The 16,272-nt window shown below is 46.0% G+C and overlaps 1 protein-coding gene across 16 annotated transcripts in view; it reads left to right on the top strand.

Moving 5' to 3' along the window:
• DAB1 (DAB adaptor protein 1) overlaps positions 1-16,272 on the top strand; it is a 534,753-nt gene that overhangs the window by 36,352 nt on the left and 482,129 nt on the right. For 14 of the 16 annotated variants that reach the window (XM_064146935.1, XM_064146933.1, XM_064146950.1 and 11 more), the window contains 2 exons: positions 6,881-6,981; positions 9,500-10,391. The gene's annotated coding sequence lies outside the window, so the exon portion shown is untranslated. The other 2 variants (XM_064146938.1, XM_064146939.1) reach the window with 2 other exon arrangements.

The following is a 16,272-nucleotide window of genomic DNA, read 5'->3' as shown; positions in this document are numbered from 1 at the left end:
ATCTGTCAAAAAGAGTAATGAATATCAGATCTCTAAATGTACACGTTTTCAGGGGGGAGGAGTAAGACAAATGACACACATAAACTTCACTAACTTGCCTGCTTGGTAACATGAGGGTGCAAACATGAAATTAAACTAGGTCAGCAGAGGGGAGCTTGAAGACAATAATGGGGAATGCTGAAACTGTTTTGACTGACGTCTCCAGGAGCAGATGGCGAAGAAGGGGAGCAGTGATGTATGCGAGCTGTGGGATGACATTTGTGCTTCTGATCCAGCTCAATAATAATGATAATCCTGCTGTGAATGAGATTTCAGTCCCTGTCATATCCAAGTGAGGGGCAGCACACTGAAGATAGCTCTGTAGTCAACTGATCATAAAGCTGAATGGATGTGAAGGCCTCAGGCTGTGGCTTCTGTAGAAGATTACAAAGTGAGCAACAGGTCAGCTTTGTGTTTGCAGCAAACAATGGGAAGGTTCTTACCACTCCACAGGAATGTTTTGCATCTTATTCTTGTTTAAGATCATCTTTCCCCAGTGCCAGTGCTCAGATGATATCTGGGTTTGAATGCCTGTGATACAAGAGTGGAAATATAAGATAGTGAGAGTAGCTGTTTTGATCAAGAAGTGGAGGTGATGAATTCCTAATGGGGAAAAAAAAAGGCATTGTAGCTCTTATGTGTGAAGTCAGGGAAGCAAACAGGAGAGGTTAATGTACAGAAGTGTAAAAAGGGGGAAAAAACCTGAAACCAAGAGGAAGAAAGACAATATACCTAGAGGCAACAAGAAATTGCAGCGTATTGGAGGAAAATTAACATCACCTTTCCAACAGGCTCTGACTTCTGCTGGTGTCAGATGATGGGCCTGATTGGCCTTTCCCATATTCTGATGTGCCTTGCTGTTTGGAGATAGGCTGGAGAGGACTTAACCAATTAATATGGGAGATGTTGTATGCCCACACAGAGTGCTGCCCCTTTGGACCACTTCTGTGTTACTCTTACAGCAATGACCTCTGTGCTCCTGCCTGCAGCTGACTCCTCCCTGCTGTTGAGTAGGAATGGTTATGGGATTTGTGTTGCATGGATGAATGTGTTGTATACAGTCATAGAATGGCTTGGGCTGGAATGGACCTTTACATATCATCTAGTCCAAGCCCTCCAAGCAGAGACATCTCCAACTAGATGGCCCATGAAGCCTGACCTTGAATGTCTACACAAATGGAGACACCACCGCTTCACTGGGTAACTCGTGCCAGTGTTTCACCACTCTCATAGTAAAGAACTTCTTCCTAACATCCAAATGTAAAGGTTTGAACTTGGATGTAAAGATGCTAAGTTTTATTCTGTGCAGATTTCATGACCCTGCTGAACTTGTAGCAAGGAGTAGCAGAAACCTCATGGAAGTTTTTAGTCTCAAGACTAGTCCAAAGCATTTGTGCATGCACTGGATTAAGCAAACCTTTGGCAGGTCAACTCACGCTGTTCCCTAGTGCTCAAACCAGCTCTGCCTGTGAGCTTTGTGAGAATGGCTGTGCTCTTGTTTTAATATTTTGGTGATCTAGGATGATCTTTGTAAAGAACCACAGGGGAACCTATGTGTGTGTTGTGTGGGGCAATTCGCAGACTCAGAGATAGAGGAGAAGAAATTGTGTCCTCTGAAAGATGTTCTGATGTTTCTCTTTGGAATTAGAGGACAGAGTATGTGAATAGATAACTTGTTTACAAGTTTTTCTTCCCTTTCAACTCTCTGAGCAATTTCTGTCACCTCTTTTCACAGGTGATGCTGAGACAGATTTGCCAGCTCAAGCTGAAAGATAAAACAGATGAAGGGGGTGGAGAGGGGGGGCAAGTGTTCTCTGTTTTCAGTTCTGTACAGTGATAGAAAAAGTGGGTTACAAACTAAAATATTGAATCATAATTCTTCAGGCAGTTCTGTGCTTAAATCATAGCCTTGTCAAGTCTGTGTTTGCTGTGGTTTAATTAATGCTTCCCTTACTTTGTGTTTGATTTTGATGTGTATGTGATAGATTCTTACAACCTCAGGTGATCAAAAGGAGGCATTTGTCAGTGTCAGAGTTTGTGTTAAGGTCTTCCCTGGATCCATGCACACCCTAGATGAGGAAGGTGGGGATGGGTTATTAGAGGAAAGTGAATTGCCTGAAGTAAATGAAGCTAATACTGTTTTCTTTAGGCTGTTGTGGTACCAGGATGAAATGAGTTTGGAAAGTAAAGTCAAATTGGGTATGATATCTCCTGCAACGTGACAAAGGGTTATCCTCAGCCTCTAGGTTTGCAGTTGCTAGTGAAGTTTGAGGATTTCTTGCTGGAAGAGTGATCATTTTCAGCAGTCATAGAACTGTAGAGGTTGGAAGAGACCTTTGAGATCGAGTCCAGCTACTTGCCTAGAGCTTGCAATCCCACCACTAAGTCACTACCACTAAATCCCCATCTGAAGGTTCAAGCTTGTTGTGAGACCACTCATATTTGAAAATACTTCTATTGTTTGAGACAATCCAGCAGGAAAGTAAGGAGACAGCCTGTCGCAGGGACTGGTGATGGGATCATGCTAACAGCAGCAGTTAGGGAGGATAGCAGACCCTGGATCAGTTTCAGCCCACGATGAGATGACTCTTCTCCCAGGCAACCAGCAATAGAACAAGGGGACACAGTCTCAAGTTGTGCCAGGGTAGGTATAGGCTGGATATTAGGAAGAAGTTCTTCACAGAGAGAGTGATTTCCCATTGGAATGGGCTGCCCAGGGAGGTGGTGGAGGCACCGTCCCTGGGGGTGTTCAAGAAAAGACTGGATGAGGCACTTAGTGCCATGGTCTAGTTGATTGGTTAGGGCTGGGTGCTAGGTTGGACTGGATGATCTTGGAGGTCTCTTCCAACCTGGTTGATTCTATGATTCTATGATTCTGTTTCCCTGGGTAACCTCCTTAATCAGTGAGGATCTCCAGTGTTATGTCACCTTCTGTTCCTGACTTGCTCCGAGTGCCTTGTGATGTTTCGAGCATTCTCGCTGCTCTTCATTTCCTTAGGCATTAATAAAAGCAGTACCTGGTATATGTAAGGTGGTGCTTGATGACAAGAAGTGCTTTGATAAGCTCTTAATTATAAATTTTCTTATAATCTGTTGACTTGCCAGCAGCAGTGGGATGCTGCTAACACAAGGCCTCTCTCAGCCGTGTCATTTGACAAGTCTGCTGATTCCATTCATTACACCGATTTGCACCCCACTTCTTTTTTGCAAGTCGATCACAATGATTGATTGACTAGGGAAATAGGTTTTTATCATCCTTAGTCTGCAAATTGAATACTTGTAGCACTTGGATTATGTTAATCCTGGTAGTATCCTGCTCTGGTTGATTTGCATTGCTGAACAGAACCGCCCTCTTCTTGTCCCCTCTCTGCTGCCCCTGCAAATTAGAGGATTAAGCAAAGAGGTGCTTAAGCTTAGTGCTTGATTGATGCACATGGTTATGCAAATTGTGAAGGAAATCGTGAGATTCTGGAAACTTTGCTTGAAGATTGGACCTCTTCTTACAGAAAACAGCAGCAGACATTGAAACTAGGGCCCAAATGCAGCAAAAACAATCATGGTCTTGAGTGCCTTTTGCTCGACTCTGAGCTGGGTCTAAAAGTTCATCCTATCTAGGCTGTCGTGCAAGACACTTTTGAAACACAAACCCTCCTCTTCCTTCTCAGATTGCCAAGGAGAACATCCTACACTGATTGAAACAAAAAGGCAAGTGGTGAGAGGTACAGTTTGGGTTTTTTGATACTGAATTTGACAGTTGTGCTGCTGCTGTTTGTGCTATGATCTCCAGTAAAAGCCTCTGTGTTCTTGCACTCACTGTGGTGTTATAAACGGTTCAGTTTGTTGTAGAAGGGGGACATGTGGCTATTAACTGCTTCTCTGTAGAATGAACCACCAAGATCACCAGCTTTTGCCTTCCCTTTGAGGTTGTTTTCCTGCTCAACCCATAGCATCCTGGAGGCGTATTGGTGGGGCTGTGGTTAGTAGGTCCAGAGAGGTTCTCCTGCCCCACTGCTCACCTTATTGAGGCTGCATCTGAAATGTTGTGTACAGTTCTGGGCCGCTCAGATCAAGAACAACCTCAAGGAACTGCTTGAGAGACTCTGTTGCAGAGCCACAAATATACTAAAGGCAGTGGAACATCTCACTGCTGAGGAAAGGCTGGGGGACTTTGGTTTGATGACCTCATTCATGTTGATAAAGATGTGAAGGGCAGTGTCAGGAGGACAGAGCCAGGCTCTGCTCAGTGATGTCCAGTGATAGGACAAAGGGCAATGAGTGGAGGCTGGAGCAGAGGAGGTTCTATGTGAACATAAGGAGAACCTTTTTCTCTGTGAGGGTGTCAGAGCCCTGGAGCACTCTGCCCAGAGAGGTTTTGGAGTCTCCTTCTCTGAAGAAATTCCAAACCCACCTGAATCTGTTCCTGTGTGATCTGCTCTAGGTAATCCTGCTCTGGCCTAAGGGTTGGACTGGATAATCTGTTGAGGTCCCTTCCACTCCCTAACATTGTGTTTCTGTGAAGAGCTCTGGAGAGAGATGTACCAGCCAGCTGCTGGGGGATCAGAGAGGTGGGCAGTCCTCTCTAGGTGGTCACTTCATCCACTGACACTCGCAGCCTTGAGATCTGTTTCCCCCTGTGAGCAGGCGCAAGAAAGCAGTGCTTTGAACACAGGCAGGAGGCAGTAGCTCGTGTCATGTATATGAATGCTGGATAACCTATAGCAGATGAGGGATGGAACAGAATGGCCCTGTGGTCTGCCACTGGCTGCAAGAGAGGCTCAGTGTGTGATTAAATAATGAATAAAATAGCATTGCAAATGATCATGTTATATTGTAAATAATTCCATTTGTTTACCCTGCTCTGGCATTGAAGTTTGTCTCCCTTGGAGACTTCTTTGACTTTTGATTCTGTTTTGCTTTGATTTTTTTTTTTTTCTCTTGCTTTCCACAGAACCTTTATAAGGGTTCAGGAACCAATAGAACCAAGTGCATAATTCACAGCAAATCACTTGAATTTAGCATCTATCTTTATTTATAGTTTCTGTAAACCAGCCCTACAAACATTGTGTGTGTTCTGCACTAATGTTTCTTTTAAATTAGGTTTAAGTATGAATTCCCCTCAAGACATCATCCCTCTAGTTTTATGAATAGAATATAAACTCTACTGTGGAAATAGTTGATTTTAAAAGTGAGTTTATTTGTGACTGGAGAAATAGGTATTGCTTTTGTTTCCTGCTTGGATGACTGCAGTATTGCTACTGGTATAAATAGATCCAAATATACTATTAGGCAATGGAAATCTCAAATTTTAAGTTTATTTTACTTAACTGATCTTCAAGCTATTGAAATTTGATCTCTCAAAAGCTTTAGAAAGAGAATTTGAGGCAGTCAAAAGAGTTCTGTGTTTTCCTCATATGGAGAAATGTATTTTAAGGAAGTAATAGTGCAATTGCTATTAATGGTTTTCCCTTCACCTTTGTTTTGGCAGTGTGCTAGTTTGAGGCCAATTGGAATGTTTTAGTGAGAAAAATTAGATTATAGGCTGTGAAAAGGAAATAGTGGTGGTTTCTGCTTCACTCATAGGCTTGCTGAGGTGTATTAAAACAAGAACAGATCAGACAGTGTGTGGGCCTCTGTCAGAGCCTGTGCTTTCTCTCTGGGCTGCTTCTGTGTGATTTAATCCTTCTGCTTTCTCACCCTCCTTGCTGATCCTCCAAACTTGCCTTGAATGTAAGGTATACTCTCGGATAAGACAGAGGGGTGGAAAGAAGGTGGAAGGGCGCTTGGGAGCCCCTCTGGGGGACTCTGATTTCTGGGAGGACTGTTGTGCTTCTGTATTACCTTTAACTTGTATATTGCTGCCTATGGGTGTAAAAATAGTAAATATCTGCTTGTATATTGTGCTAAGCTGTGAATATAAAGCTTCAGTCCTTAACTCTTAGCCAGTTGAGTCTGGTCTGGGTGATTTCATAAGAGTGGGTGGGCAGGGAACTCCCAAACCATCTCAAGGAATCAGTATTTGTTGAAGGGAGACTACTGCATAAACCCATCCAATTATCCTTTCCCTAGATGAAGGTGTTTGGCCTGTATGTTGTGGGTGTAACTCCAGACTAATGCTTACACCTGAATATTGATCTGAACATGGCAGTTTAGTGTAAGAGTATGTGATGGCTGCTACAGTGATGCAATGCATTATTCTGGGAAGTATATCAGAAATCCCTTCTAATTTACTGCATTTGTTGGGAAATCATAAAGAAAGTGTTGATCATTTGTTTCTGATAGGAGTGGCAGCTATGTTGTGTCAATAATCCTAGAATGTGTTTCCCTACCCCTTTTTTCACCCTAGGGGTATAGGAGAAACACCCAGAAAGGAGCTGTTTGGGATAGAGGAAACCTGGGGCACTGGGAACAGCAGGGATGTAAGACATCACAATCTGCTTAATGTCACTTCTGATGACTCTCCTGCTTTTACTGTTGGTTACAAGATGTTTCCTCTTGACCTCTGTTACAAAAACAAACCTCAAGAAAGAAAGATTTTCTTTGTAGTCCACCTAAGGTTTCAAGTACTTGAAAGCTGCCAAGTCAACTCGTGCCCTTTAGACAGTGGCATAAGTCAAACAACAGCTATCTCACTTCAGTTCTCTGCAGAAAGGGGATGAATGACACCTGCATTAAACTCCATGAGATAGAGGGATGGGAAGTGCTAAAATTAAAGCACAGCAGCATAAAATTCAGAACATTCCTCTATGTATATGAACTTGTGGTATTCCTGGCCATCTGTTTGGTTAATCATCTCTGTCTTGACTAAATCAGAGATCTGAAGGTTCCTTTTCTCTTTTCTCAGGTGCCATCAGAAGATGCATGTCCTACCTGAGAAAGCCAGGAGTTTCCTGAAGTCATGAAAAAGAAGGAGAAAATCCCTGAGCTGTGATGAAGGATGGCAAGGCAAGTCAAAGTTCTCTTTTTGGCAGAGGCCAAAGTTTGCTAGATGTTTGTGTTCATGCTTGCCTGGAACTTTGTTTGGAAGGTCTGAAGGTTTAGGGAGAACTGAAGTACATCAGTCAGGTGAAGGTGCATTTGGTTTCCTTATAGGAATTTAGGGTTGAATGGGCTCTGTAACCCCAGGCATTCTTAGGCATGCCTGACAGCAAAAGGAAACAGGGTGCTTACTCTGCTGCTCAGGTGGGAGGCAATTTGAATTCCTGGTTCTGGAAATTTTGCATCACATTGCAGGGGATGCCCCACGTGGACTACTGCATCAAATTCTGGGGCCTGCAGAGACACTGAACTGTTGAGCAGGTCCAGAGGAGGGCCACAAAGATGATCAGAGGGCTGGAACACCTTACCTGTGGGGACAGTTGAAGAGAATTGGGGCTCTTTGACTTGGGGGAGAGCTTATAGGAACCTTTCCCATACCTGAAGGAGGCTTACAAGAAAGCTAGGGAAGGACTTTTCACAGGGACTTGTAATGATAGGATGAGAGGGAATGGATTGAAGCTGGAAGAGGGGAGATTTAGATTGGATCTTAGGAAGACATTGTTTACAGTGAGGGTGACGAGACACTGGCACAGGTTTCCCAGGAAGGTTGTGTATGCTCCCTCCCTGGAGGTGTTCAAGGCCAGGTTGGATGAAGCTTTGAGCAGCCTGTTCTAGTGGGAGGTGTCCCTACCCATGGCAGGGATGTTGCATCTAGATGACCCTTTAAGGTCCCTTCCAACCCAAACCATTCTCTTATTCTACAATTCTATTATTTGTTTCTCAGCCCATAAGGGTGGAACTTATATAAAGACCTGATAATTTGCTCTGCTTTGGGTGCACAAGCTGAAGCCTCTACGTGCAGGGAGACCTCAATATCTATGTGAAGGCAGAAATATGTTTTTTTTCTTAATGTTTCACTACTATATGGCATTTTTTGAGCAACAATTAAATGATTCTCTAAGACAAGGTGAATAACAGTGAAATGAAACAAAGTCCATGCTGCGTGCTGCCTGCTTGCTTGTTGTCTCAGAGCAAGGTTTGCTGTAGCTGCTGGGTAGTGGCAAGGAAATCTTCTCCTCATTTCCATTTCAAACTCTGCCTGCTCTGAGATGAGTATAATCAGTCCCTCACTGCAGTTGTGCACTGCAGCATCTTTGCTCCTGCTCCCTCTCTCGGGGCTTGCTCCTTTGCTTGCCCAGCTGTTTGTGGCTCTCTGCTTCCCAGCTGACTCAGAGGCACTGGAGCTCAGACAGCTCTGTGTGAGCACTCCAGCACTCTCTTATTCACAGGCACTTATGTGGCTTTTTTGCTCAGACATCTGCGTTTACGGAATGGAAATTGATGTCACTGGCATATAGATCTCTTTCAGAGATCTTTTGCAAGTGCTCCCAGATTCTGTGTCTCTTTGTTTGGATGGGATTGCAGATAAGCGTTTGTACAATCCCTGTTCCTGGTACAGCTATGCATCATTATGCTCTTTCTATGCAAGTTGAAAGCCTTCCCAAAGCTCAGGGAGTTAATCATACCAACAGCAAGCTTCTGAACTCAAATGATCATCCTGTCTGTTTCTGGCAAGTGTTTTTTGCTAAAAGTAGGGAGGAATGTGGACTTGGAAGCTTAATCTCAGTCTCTCAGATGCCACTTTGTACCTGAATCACAAGCCCACTACTGTGGCTTAATCCACTCTATGTGAGCCCGAGAGATTTTTCTCCCAAACTTCTCCCTTCAGAGCCAAGCAAGAAGACAACAGGAAGGAAACTGTTAGGGCCTCAAAGTCAGAGAGATGATTTAATACTAGGAAGATGCAGGGCTTGAGATTTGACAAATCTGTTGCCAAGAGTTGTGTGGACACACAGGCGTGGTGAAGTTGAACAGATTGTGACAGCAGGTTGCAAGTTCAGCGCTGGGTTGTAGGTATGATTCCTCTTTCCATCCTCACCCAAACTCCAGGAAAGAAATAGAATGGGAGAAACTCAATGTAAGAAGGACAATGGGGGTACACCTCCATCACATAATCAATAGGCTATCTGACAGCTTTATTCATCTTTTATCACCCACCAGTTAAGGATAACAAAATGTCTGAGGCAGCCATTGTCAAATGGCTCAAGGTTTGCATCCGAGGAGCCTATTAAGGAAGATGAGCTATTACTCTTGTAATAAATATGTGACTTGGGAGAGCTGGTAAGAGATTGGGGCCAGGAAAAATGGTTTAGTCAAATGTGTTGGGTCACACTGACTAAAGGTTAACACCCTGTCACATAGCCTCAGAGTTCAGCAACTATTAACACCTCCAGCAAGGCTCCATCTCCTGTGAGATCAGTAACCACAGATGCTTTAATGACCTTACATATGGAGGAATATGTAAAGCAGCTTAAGTCTCATTCTCCTGCTATTACAAGCTTGATCTCCTAGAATTAGACAAAAACTTTAATCTGTCTCGCTGCTTGTGATTTGCAAGCTCACAAATGCATCTCTCCCTGACCAGGGATTAGCTGTGCTGTTTGGTGACATCCCACTGAAAGAGCAGACAAGAGGAGCAAGAGACACATCTGTACACAGATGGGAATGCTCCCTGACCAACGCCCAGCACTGCCAGGACGCCTATTTATAAAGCTGGCTCAGGTGAGAGCTGCCAAGATAAATACCTGATGTCAGGCTGTGAACAAAAAGGCAACTTCGATCTTCTATGGCTGTGAGTTGTCACTCAAAAGTATTTTTGCCTTCAAAATCCATTCTCAAGCAGACATCTGCTTTTCCTTGCTGCACAGTGCAGACTGCAGCCAGGAAGGAAATCCCTTATGGGACAGCCACGCAGAACTAGCCAAGGATAAGTCAGCATGGGAAGGAAAGGGAACAACACTGCATCCCACTGGGCCTAGAATACTTTTGGATGCCTGCACTTCGTGTGAGACTGGTGCCTACTGGCCAAAGGCACCTCAGTCTGCCCAGTGTTGGAGAGGGATCATGGTACCCCAAGTTTTCACTTACATATAAGGAAACACTTGTTTACTCTGAGGATGCCAGAGCCCTGGGCCAGGCTGCCCAGAGAGGTTGTGGAACCTCCTTCTCTGGAGCGATTGAAAACCTACCTGCATGTGATCCTGTGCAACTTGCTTCGTGTGACCCTGCTTTAGAAGGTGGGGTTGGACTAGATGATCGCTGGAGGTGCCTTCCGACCCCTACCATACTGTAATTCTGCGGCTGGGTGACAGGCCAAGTGTCCCATTCCCTCTGCCTGTAAGCAGGGGTGCTGACCAGCCTGGCTCCTCCAGCAACACTCCAGTGCCACACCGACTCTCTCCAGCTTGCACTCGAAACACCTCCTGAAGGATCCGCAGCCTGGGGAGCGGACACCGGTGAGAGGAAGCGTGAGAAAGGTACTGCCGGAGATCGGTGGGGTTTTGGGGCTACGGGCGGGCGAGCAGTGAGCTGGAAGCCGCTGGCCCCTCACTCTCCCTCGGCCAGCTCCTTGCAGAGCCCAGGCGAGAGGGCCGGAGAACGGGGGTCGCTTGCACCGCAGGTGCCCGCTGCTAGTGTTTAGGGGGGACGACGCCCCTCTGGGCACCGCCTCCTTGCCCCGGGGCCGGGCGGGGCTGGGGGGCTCCCAGGCGCGGTGGCGGCGCGCCGCGCTATTAGGGGGAATGCGGTAGCGCGGTGGCTGCAGGGGACCGGCGCTGCCGCCGCCGAGGGGCTGCTGCTGCGCGGGGAGCGCCGCGGATCTGCCGCGGATCTGCTCGCTGGGGAGCCACGTCCGCCGGCGCAGGGGAAGGAAGGGAAGGGCCGGGGGCTCGCAGCCTTTCCCCGCGGCCGGAGGAACAGGACGAGGAGGATGGTGAGCGAGGCGCTGCGAGGAGCGGCGCCGGCTGCAGGTAGGAGGTGGCAGCAGCAGGGAGCCGCGGAGCGAACCGCGGGGCTGCGCGGCAGCACTTGTCCCTGGGCTCCTCTCATTTCCTCCATTCCGGGGGGGGCGTCCCGGCTCTCCGCGGGAGCTGCTTTGCAGGGGCTGGCTCGCAGCCCCGCGGAGGGGCAAAACGCGGAGGAGCGGCGGGACTTGAGCGCAAAGTTTTGTGCGTCGGGAGGGAGGCGCTGGCGGGCGGCAGCGGCGGAGCCGCCGAGGAGGCGGGGGAGGGATGCCCGGGCAGCTCGGTGCCTCCGCGTCTGGCAGCCAGCGGAGAAGTCGGCGAGAACTGCGCGGGTGGGACGTGCGGGAGCGGAGATGCGAGCCGCGGTTCTGCGCGGAGAACCCGCCGTCTCGGGGGCCTGTGGAATAATTTAACGCTTCCAGAGCCGGGCAAAGCCAACTTAGAGCTGTAGTGAGCATCCACTCATCGGCGTAGTGGGGATGAACGTGAGACACCGGTTTCTTTCTTATCTCTGTCTATGTGGCTCTTGAGCAGGGTTCTCCTTCCAGCCTCTCTGCCTGCGCAGTCTGCCAGCAGCAACTGGAACCAGCTTGGCCCCTCTTGGGTTAACATTTGCAACCCGAATAAATATTTTGTTGCCCTTCAGCCTTTTTCTCAGCACCTTCTTGTAGCGTAGGTGATTAATCAGTCAGGTTAGCGAGCAATTGGGCATAACCTTGCAAGAAAATTATATGGAAGGATCTGTGGGGTTTGGTTAGTGATGGGAGATAGTCTGCTCCTGGATTTTAGTAGCTGTTTCCTACTGTGTGCAAATTCAATGGGAGCTTGATGGTTGCTTTTTTCCCGTGAGAATCCAAGTACCCTGACAAATACTTGCAGTGGAAGGAAATATTTTTGACCCCCTCCACCCAGTGAAGTATGTACCAGGTTGAGAGGAAAAATGGAGGGAGGGGGGATGTAGAGTGGGGGCTGTTCATTCTGATCAGTCACAAAATGTTTTTCTCCCTGTTAAATGTGGCCTTTCTGGTGCTGCAGGCTGCTTTGAATGTTTGGTTTGCAGAAATGAATTTCCTTCTGGTGCCCTGGGAGTCTTCATGAGAAGAGGTGCACTGCTCTTCTTCTGAGGAGAGTCGTTTTAACTGATACTGTTAAATAATGCTGTTATTAAATGAGTGCAAATTGAAGCAGATGTATTTTTCATTGCTCACAAGTTGTGTTTCTGAGCTAAATTTCTTTTAATATGACTGGAGAGGTTTTTGCACTGCAGTGTTAACAGTACAGCCATATTAAAAAGGTCCTTGGAATGAGTAACCCTCTAATGCTGCAGCTACGTTTCCTGTAGACTTCAGTAGTTCTACAGGAGATAACAATGTTGGGTTTAAGGAATATCTGCTTTATTTAATTGTGGTGTTAAACTGCTGGTAGGTATTAGTGGTGCCTCTAAACCTAATATCTCAAAAAAAACCCAAAACTGAAGTCCCAAATCCAAGGCTTTACGATTATTTATTTATTTATCTATCAATCAACAGGTTCTTTTTTTTTTTTTTTTTTACTCTTTTGCCCTTTGTTTCTTCCTTTTAATTGCTGCTGAGGTCTCCTGCTTGAATCTGTTTCCTTAGTCAAGTGGTGTGCAGTGGTACATGATATCATTATTCTCTTTCCTGTGTGGCTTACTCTGTCTGTGATGCTGCAAGCAGTGAAAGCAAGAGAAACTAGAGATAAGAGGGAAAGATATTCCTGTGGTTGTTGGTGTTGGCAAACGGAGTGATGAAGGTTTATCCTGAGGAACCCCACCAGAGCTAAAGTGGTGTTTTGTGAGGCATGCACTGCTGAAACTGCAGGTTTGGTCTGCACCTATCCTGTGATCTCGCACCGAATTCTGTGGTGTGTACTTGGAAGGTGTGAAACGCAGCCATGGAACTAAGCTGCTTACCTTCCAAAGTCAATATTTGGTGCTAAATTTTAATGTCAAGTGAGAGACAAGCAGGTTGCTTCTCTCTAACAGCAGCTCTTCATTACTCTTTTTGTTTGCTCTAGCAAACAAACATGTCTCTCTTAAAATGAATTAAATGTATAAACTGCTTGAACCAGAGAGGGGAAGAGAATGTCTCTGTTTGTTTTAAAGAGTGAATACAAAATTACATATCTGCCTGAAGTACAGCTTTGGTCTGATCACTCAATCAGTGCTCCAAGCAAGCCCTCTGTGTCCATCACTGCTCTCCTAGATTGGAGCCTGGAAGTGCTTGGGGTGACCTGCGGGGTGACGCCTGCTTGACTGACAGATGCTTATTGTAGAACTGCACCCGCTGCTCTCTAATTTTGCCTCTTTCGTGATTTCCTCCAGCAAGCTGACAGAGAATTAAAATGTTTACAGTCAGGTTTTGGAAGGGTTGATCAGGATGCAGAAGGGTGGGGAGGGGAAATCCTTCCAGTTTTAGATCTCCCTAATCCCAAGCCTCTGTTCCTGTAGTCATGCTAATTTTTTATCGATTGTGGTGAGGGTGACTGCTGTTTGAGAGCACAGTAATGCTAATGCTTCCACTCCAGACAGGAGTCTGCAAAAAACATGGAAGTGGGAGGGAAGGAGTGGCTGAAAGGGACATCTTACTCCAGTCTCTTTTTTCAGGTTGCTCCTGAGATTGAGGCCCTTGATGAGCAGTTGTGACTTTTGCAATTAGATTGCAGTGCAAAGACTAAACTTTCAGTCCTGGTCTTACTGCAGAAATGTCAGGTAATCTTGAGCACTACACACCTTAAGGATTCCAACTTCAGCATCCTCCGGCTGAAGCCCATTTCTCCACTTGAGTGAAAGTGTGGGAAGGGATGAGTGTATATTTGAGGATGGGCATCCTTTCCTGAGTTGATAGCAGCTATTGTGTACAAAAGGAGCTGAGCTGGAGTCAAGACTGGTACCCAGAGTGGCAGTACAGGAGCAGCAGGAAAGTTGAGTCAGAAACTTCTGCCAATTGGCGTTCTTCAGATGTGCCCCACAGATCAGTGACATAGTCTGTGTTTCTTTAACCCTCAGATTCTGACATAAAATTCATCTGCAGATCCATCTGTGCTCATCAGATGAGCCTTGTCATGCTTAGTCCTGCTATTCACTCTCTTGTACCAACCTCAAATTTCACACGCCTACAACTACTAGGTGTGTTTGCCACTGAAGTAGGATGCACAGGGAGGTCCCACATCACCCCTTTCCACACTTGGTGTAGGCTAGTGGGTGTGAGGTTGCTGCTAAGCCAGCCTGGAGTTGGCAAATAGGGGAGCTTTCACAGTGACACTTACTGTCTACATGGAAGAAGGGAGGAGGGTTCTGATACTCACGAGGAAATACCAAAATGAGTGTGTTCTGTGTTCCCTCTTCATCTGGCTACTGGCTGCTAAAACTGTGCTCTGGGAGTTTTAAGGATATTCTTTTGCTACTGAAGCTCTAAAAAATGAAGTATGTGGCATGTTTGTGGTTTTATGCTTTACCAGGGATGCAGAAGCTGGCTGGAAATGAAAACAAGCCATTCTCCACTGTTGCCAAGTGCCCTTGGAAGAGGGAATGAGAAGTGTTCTTTTGAGTAACTTGGAAAGCAAATGGAAATTACCTCTTACAAGGTGTCTGTAAAAAAAAAACACAAAATGGTCCTATTACAGGACATGCAGCTGGTGAAAACCCTAAGAAGTCTTGACAATCATTTTGGGATTGCTCTACAAGAAAATCAAAGGCTTGTCAGTTTTTGCTTTTATGCACATAAATCATCTTCGCTTCTCCTGCTTGGTAAAATGCTTTGTGTCTGGACTTTGCAGTTTGCCTCCATAGTATTCGGAGTACTTAGAGTAGGATAGACATAACCAACAGCAGGAGACTCGTATTTCACAGCACTTCCATTTTTCATCAGTCTGCCAAGTTAAAGGACCTTCAGCTTCTCTTTTAAAAGAGCTTGAAGATTGCGCCAGCCAGTTAAAAGCCGGGAGAGAATACCTTCCAGTGTTCCTCCTTTGTATCCACAGAGGGAGGCATTCAGCAGCCAGCTTCTTTGAGTCCTGCAACATTCAAACACGAGCTAGTTCGTGGAGAAACACTTCATGGCTATTTACTCCTGGTTTAATGTAGCAGAGCTCTAGTGAAGTCAGAGCCACTGAGTCTGCTGAGCACATGGCCTAGCAAAGGACTTTTTTAACTGGCAGGAGGCTGGGTTTGGTTCATTCAGCCTTTCTTGCAGGGTGAAATATTAGGGGGAAAAAATCTGAGTAGCTTCAGTGGGATTTCTCATTTGAGAAGTTAAATGCACCTCAGTGAGGGGTGAGGGTGTTACTGTGGCTCACAGAGCGTTTTCTCTGACTCATGTACACAAAATGTATGCTGGGACTGCCCAACGCCACTAACTCAGACACCTCCGGAGTGCAATGCAGCAGCCATGCTGGGCTGGAAGCATTATGCAGGAGGGGCTTAGGGAAGAGAGATGAAGAAAAGCTAATCCAATTGAAACTGCAAGGGGAATTTAGGAAGCAGAATGCAATTATCCAAGTTGGATATTGGCCAGGACATGTTAGTTAACATTTTCACTCTTGCAGGAATTGCCATGGGATCTCTAATGGCGATGAATGGCCAGGGCTCTATTTTACATCTTATTTGAAAGCCTGAGCTTTCACTTTGTCCTGAGGATGGAGTTAGTGCTTTGCCTTCCTTCAGGCTCTGTTGTTATGGTCAATGCTCTTTTTTCCTTGCAGACACAAGGCTCCCCAGGCCCACCTGCCTCGTGACTCCACGTGTCCAGGAGTTTTCTTCACTTTGAACTGCTAAGCCAAAAGGAAATCCAGACACTCAGCATTACTTGGTTTGGCTTTTCTGCCTAACTCCCTTTTTCTGGAGTGGTGTGTAAAGGTTCAGTGACACCATTGTCTCTCCCTTCTCTGGAACTTTGTCTTCTTGGCTGTAACATATGGAGATCCAGTTCCAATAACTAATGGTCTTCCTATGGAGAAGTCCCCTCAGAGATGGAGTTGGCTGTGGTGTGTTGCTGTCTTCCCTTAAGCTCTAGTGTGCTGGTTTTCTCCCCTGTGGATGGAAGGCTCATCTGTCAAAGGTGAACTGATGGTAAATGTTACTGAAGCTGGTGTTTCTGGAGAAGGGAGCTGATGTGTAAAATACTGCTTTTTCTCTGTTATCAACATTTTCCTTTTAGCTATCTGAACTTGAACCTGAATGTGTTTTAATATCAGTACTTTGTGGTATTCAGGCTAGGAAAGCAGTAGGATGGCAGTGTGCTTCTTGTGGAGGAGAAGCTTCCTGTTATTTTGGGGGTTTAGAGATGATGCCTTTGTGGTTCAGTCAAAATATGGTTCTGGGAACCTGGTGGATAGCTCAGTGTCTACTGAGCTAATCTGTTTATCCAAGTACTTG

Source organism: Pogoniulus pusillus, chromosome 8 (assembly GCF_015220805.1).
Source record: "Pogoniulus pusillus isolate bPogPus1 chromosome 8, bPogPus1.pri, whole genome shotgun sequence".
NCBI lineage: Eukaryota > Metazoa > Chordata > Aves > Piciformes > Lybiidae > Pogoniulus > Pogoniulus pusillus.
The sequence above is the reverse complement of the archived record's forward strand: the minus strand, read 5'-3'. Positions and strand labels throughout refer to the sequence as shown.